The sequence below is a fragment of the Mixophyes fleayi genome, chromosome 2, assembly GCF_038048845.1.
Source record: "Mixophyes fleayi isolate aMixFle1 chromosome 2, aMixFle1.hap1, whole genome shotgun sequence".
Classification (NCBI taxonomy): domain Eukaryota; kingdom Metazoa; phylum Chordata; class Amphibia; order Anura; family Limnodynastidae; genus Mixophyes; species Mixophyes fleayi.
Window position 1 is genome coordinate 291,446,378 of NC_134403.1, and position 6,773 is coordinate 291,453,150.

The window sequence follows — 6,773 nt, forward strand, 5'->3', positions numbered from 1 at the left end:
TTATTATGTTGTTGAAAAAATCAACATGTGTATGATCCAATATTCCAAATACATCACAATGTCTGCTAAGTATAAGAATAAAATTGTCTCCCCCCATTCACATCTTTATCTAAAGTATCTAAAAACCAGAACACCTGCTAAAACTTATAAAACATTTTAGTATATTCATTAATATATAGTATATTTTATTGTAGGCTGTTAGAGGGATGGGAAATATCCACATACGAGGATTTTGTTTCTAAGACTATACTTATGGGCTGTCTTACCCTGCTTAAAGCTTGTCTCCAGCACTGTAGTACGTTGGGATCTCACAAGAGTGCTGACTTAGGCTTGTGATGAAGTACTATCAGGTTTATCTCTGTTGGGAATGTGTATATTGTAACTGATCTTTTATCATCAGAGTCTCTAGGTCATTGAAACTGTTGACAAAAAGCCATGTGAAGCCCTCCAACTTAAATGTAAATGGCTTCCTGGTGTTAAACATGGCATTATAGACTTCTGTCCACATGATTCAATTTCTATAGAAGCCAGAATAAAATTATTTGTTTCTAAACTAAGCTAATGAGGAAAGGGTGACCTTAAGTATTTTACAAAACAACCCTCACCATTCTTTCTTTACTACATGCTCTGTAGACTATACTGAGTAACATGACATATAATTCATATTTAGAGAATGGAAACCTGAAGCCAACCATAAATCAGACGTTAAGCGGTCTTTAAATCAGACAGTGAGAAAGCCTTCCAGGCATTATTATGGTATCATTACTAATATTTTCATGAGTACAGCATGAACTTTTTATCTCAATAAAAAAAGACTCCATGAATGTATCCACAAAATACAATCTGCAACAAATTAGACCTTGTCCTGATGTGGTTTATAAATATGTTTTAAAATGATGTTTTGTTCTTTAGGGAGTACTTTAATAATCCTGAAGCTTGTTTATTATGTTCCCTGTTAATAGCTTATATCTATGTCTGTCATGTCAGCAAGCCTCCCAGGATTGCCTGCCAACATAGACTTTCATAAACAATTGCTAAAAATATTACATTCACTTGCTTCATCTTTAGGTAGAAACAACTCATTCAGTACTTGTTAATTAATTATGGGGCATCACAGTAATTCACCAGTCAGTCACTGAATAACTGATCACGTCATCCAGGCAGAGAAAGATTATAAAACAGCTGCTTTGCTCACTGTAACTCACCGACTCCACTCATCGTTGACTAGTATTGTAATGCACCGTCGCAAGAGAGCCCAAGAATGTGTCCTAGTACACTAAGAAGGCATGAATGGAGGTAGACATTTATAAAAGTAAATAGACGAAGGTGGCCTGCACCCATACAAACATCTGCAAAGACTAGTGCTATGCACTTGTTGATGGGTAAAACATGCATCGTATGCCAATAGATTTGTTTTAAAAGACCTTATTTTATTTAAGTGGTTCTTTAATAATTATGCTATGAGTAAGCTAGATCTGGCTGAATACAGGAATATGTGCCGTCATGCACCCTTCTGCAGTCAGTGACCATTTTATACGGTGCTGCCGCAAATTGGCTGCAGGTCACTCTCCCTTTTGAAGTAACCTGACTCTTGGTCCTTTTGTGTGGAGGATCCCTTGATCTGCTTTGTGTATGCACATCATTGTGAGTCCAGAAGGAGTGTAGTCACTTTGACACCAGATTTAACACTTTCCAATTGTAAAGGATTACATCCTGGGAACACTAGTTTAATGACAATTTGACCTTCCACTGTGTGGTTTTGCTATTAGTTGTTAACTGACTCACATTGTTACCTCCATCATTTTTGTTTAGCTAAAGACTGTGACCTTTTGCCAAATTTACATTGGTGTTTGTGTAGTTATTTATTTATTCAATTACAGTAATAGTAAGTCTGGACATCCGAAGAAGGTTTGGGTGCAATGAAAGGGAGATATCAACACTATGCAGTTTAATTATTTTTGGAATTGAATGGGAGAAAGCAAATTCAACAATTGTAAAATTACAAAATACTTTCATGATTTTTTGGTAAAACCAGTTACAAAACCAAAACACAAACATGTTTTAGAACCAAAACCACATCCAAAACCAAAACATGGAGATCAGCGCATATCTCTAATATGTATTTATTAATTTAAACAGACCTTTTATTGTATGTGTTATAAAAAAAATTAGTCCCTTGGACAATTTAAACCATTTTAACCATCTTTCTCTCATCTACTTTTTTTTTAACCTTAATTTTTATACATTTTTATGGTAATTAATGCATCTGTCACGAGCCGCGGCTTCATTAATAGCCGCCACAGCTCTCTGTCTGTTAGGGTCTCGCGACTGGGACATGGAAGAACTAATTGCATGGTAATAATCTCATTACCAGGCTCAATTTCTCCTTTGGGCACAAAGTGCACAGTTAAGAGAAAAGAGAAGAGACAATTAAAGAGTAAGATTGGCTGTAATTTGCAAAATGCAAAGTGATAGAGTCCAAACAGTCTTTAGTATACACCCAAACAAGTTCTAAATGGCTTAAATGTTAATGGTCCTTTGTGCACAATGAAAGTGTGAAACCACCCCCCCAAAACAAACTGTTTTTCTGTGGTCCCTCCACAGGGTAGGATGCATAGAAAAATAATACACCTTATTATGCCAATCACGGCACGCAGAGCTGAATAAAGGAAGCAGCCTAGGAGGATAGAATGGTTTTTGGACTGTCTCTTAAGCTGAGGGCATTTCCACACACAGTGCGCTGTTTTCCTATACTCTTTCCCTAGTGACAGGGGCATGAAAAAGCGTGTTCCTTTTTTACAATTATATAATTCACAAGGCACTTTAATCCAGCTGCTCATTGATCTAATCAAGGTATGATTATGAATGGTGATTGTAAAGTTAACAATAACAGAGAAAAGGGACTTTGGAGCTATAGTTTTTTCATTAATATTATTATTATTATTATTAGCGTTTATTGATAGGACGCAACAAAGTTCATAAACACCATACATGGCTATAATACAAACAAAGTATATCACATAAACAAACAAAATTTACAAAGTACAAATAGAACTTAAAAGAGCGGGTAAAAAATAGAAGTAATACAATAAGAGTAAACTAAATCAGGTCATTTTACAAAAGACAAATGTCAGGTAATTACCAGGATGGCGAGGGTAGCTGAAGGTGACAAGAAAGGAGTAGGAAGCAAGTGGGGAAGAGTGTGAAAGTGATGCAACAAGAGTAAGGATTTATGATATGCAAGCTGCCATGTCAGCTACTATGTGCAATAAAAGTATTTTTTCGTTTTTTAGTTTTATACGGAATCACGCTAGATCTGTTTATTTCTTTTTCCATATCCATACTGAGGAATTATACCTAGACCTCTCCGAGGCCTTCGACACCGTGGACCACCCCCTCCTACTGCAAACTCTTCTCTCACTCGGCCTCTCTGGCTCTGTCCATGCCTGGTTCACCTCATACCTTGCTAATCGCTCCTTCTCCATATCCACGTCTGGTTCTTCCTCCCCCCCTCCCCTCTCCCTGTTGGAGTCCCTCAGGGCTCTGTTCTTGGCCATTTACTCTTTTCGCTCTATACCTCCTCCCTTGGGGCTCTCATCACCTCTTTCGGTCTTCAGTATCACCTATATGCTGATGATATTCAACTCTACATCTCTTCTCCTGATCTTTCCTCCTCCCTCCTCTCTCGTGTAACTGACTGCCTCTCAGCCATCTCATCCTGGATGTCCTCTCGCTTTCTTAAAATTAACATCTCCAAAACCGAACTCATTGTATTTCCCCCACCCAGGCTCCCTTCCCACCATGACCTCTCTATCGTTGTTAACAACTCCACTATCTCCTCTGTCACCCAACTCTGCCTAGGTGTCACTCTCGACTCCTCTCTCTCTTTTGCTCCCCACATTCAATCCCTTGCCCAAGCCTGTCGCTTCCAACTCCGTAACATTGCCCGCATCCGTCCCTTCCTCTCTCAAGATGCCACCAAAACTATCATCCATGCTCTCATCATCTCCCGTCTCGACTACTGCGACCTCCTCCTTACTGGCCTCCCCTGCTCCCGCCTTGCCCCCCTCCGCTCTATACTCAATGCGGCTGCGAGACTCATCTTCCTCTCACGCCGCTCCTCCTCTGCCTTCCCTCTCTGTCTTTCCTTACACTGGCTCCCCTTCCCCTACAGAATCCTTTTCAAACTCCTTACCACCACTTACAAGGCTCTCTCTCAGTCTACTGCCCCTTACATCTCTAACCTCCTCTCCATTCACACTCCCGCCCGCTCCCTGCGCTCAGCCAATGATCGCCGCCTCTCCTCCACTCTGATCACCTCTTCCCACTCTAGAATCCAAGACTTCTCCCGTGCTGCCCCTCTTCACTGGAACGACCTCCCTCGCTCCATTCGTCTCTCACCCAATCTGTGCTCCTTCAAGCGGGCTCTTAAAACTCACCTGTTCCTTAAGGCCTACCAACCATCCACTTAACCTCTCACCTCTTCTGGTTCTCCCCTGCCCCCTTTCTCTCTCCCCGTTGCTTCACTGGCTCCCTTATGTACCTGATTCTGTTTACCCTCCCTTAGGATGTAAGCTCGTATGAGCAGGGCCCATCTTCCCTCCTGTCTCCATACCTGTTCTTCCACTCCGTCTCTACTGTATCTGCCTGCCTGGAGTTTCTGAAGTACTGGTACTTTGTGTTTATTGTTCTGTACTGTCTTACCCTGTATAGTCTACTGTTTGTACCATGTACGGTGCTGCGGAAACCTTGTGGCGCCTTACAAATAAACGATAATAATAATAATAATACCTGATGGAAGACAAGAACAAAGACATTATAATACCATGCCTGATTCAAATTTCCTTCTTGTAAGTGTTCTCATATAAGGATTTGGGTGGTGAAGGACCAATCAATACTATACACTACAATTTTTGGAGTACTTAAGGCGCTTATATATCTCCTGTCTAGTAAGTAGAATCACATTGGAGAGTGAACATGGTGGAATTAATCACATGGATTGATTTATATCAAACAATTGCTTCAAGAAAATATTATTTTCTTAATCAATAACATTGTTTAAATGAAGTCACACTATGTTGTATTTTATACTTTTTTTCACATGCTATATACCACTTCAAGTTCATAAGGAAGGAATGACCACAATATTGTGACACATGGATCTTCTCATCATTTGAATATAAGTATTTTTTCATTCATTGTTCATATTATTTTGTTCACAGATTACTATATCAGTATTGATTTATTGTTATTTGTCATTTGATGTCAAAGGTATATGAACACACTCAGTAGCACAGGATACTCTTTATTTTATGCATATATGTGACACTTTTAGGAACATTTTTGTGTTTCCCTTAAGAGGAAACAGCAGCAACTGAGAATAGCACAGTCCACCATCTTTTATATGCAATTTTTATAAGACTAAGGAGGGCCTTGCTCGTGAGAGTTTACAACTTATTAATTTCATGTAATAAGAACGTAAGCAAGCAGTATAGTAAAGTAAGATAGCTGGTTGTATAGGAAGATGTGTTTGTAGCAGGCAAAGGGAGGTTTTCATTAGGCCTATTTTAATACCTTAGTTGGAGTTACACTTCTGGAGGCCCTACCTCCAAAAAGCTGAACTAATAAAATAGAAGACAGTTATTGAAGGCTACTAAACATTTTCAGGAAATACTTCATGAGTTCAACATGCACAGCTTAGAAGTGTGAAGGGACAGAGGTGAAATGAGAGGAGCATTCAAATATATCAAATGTATTTATAACATCCATGAAGGCTGTGTTTTAAAATAAAAATAAAATCATTTATAGAACAAGGGGACACATTTTGAAATTGCAGATAGATCCTGTTTTACGGAAAGGGTGATAGATGAATAGAATAGTTCCCCAGCACTTTGGTGAGGAGTAATGCTGTAAAATTATCGAAGAATGCATGCAATAAGCATTGAGATTGTTAAGATTAGGTGCTGAAATATAAGAAACAAATCCCAAAACAGCTAAAAAAAAACACCCCCCCCCTCACAGACACATGGGAAAAATGGACAATATATATCTAGAGCAATTTCTGTATCAATTTGTACGTTTCCATTTTTCTCTGGCCTTGTGATAACAGTGGCGCACGCAGGGGGGGTTTCTGAGTCTCCAGAACCCCCCCTGCGCTTACTAAGTGGCCGCTATAGCTGCACTGTCCTATACAGCAGCCGCGGCGCTGTCAAAGAAGCGTCCGCGGCGGTGCTGTAGTGTAGCAGCTCTCGCGGGGGGTGTTTTTTTTTGGGGGTCGGGGGGGAACCCCCCCCGACAATCTTCCATTCGCCCCTGGATAATGTGTGCTTACTGCCAGCATTGCAGCTTTCCAATTCAGTAATCCTACAATTGGGCTTCCTGTTTCATACAGCAGAAGAGTGCTGCTTCCTAAGTAACATTGGCCTAGACCAGGGGTAGGCAACTTGCGGCTCTCCAGGTGTTGTGAAACTACAAATCCCAGCATGCCTTGCCACCTATCTGATGGTTATCTACTGGCAAAGCATGCTGGGACTTGTAGTTTCAGAACACCTGGAGAGCCGCAGGTTGCCTACTCCTGGCCTAGACATTAATAAGTACCTGTCATGGTTGCTGGATATCATTTTATGATAGATTAGGGAAATAGCAAAACCTGAAGGCCATACTTTGGCTAACAGCACCAGTAACCCCCCCCCCCCCCCCCACCCTTGCATGGAATGACTGGAATGACTATAAACTGCTTGGCAGATCGAATACAGTAGCACTAAGGGCACAAG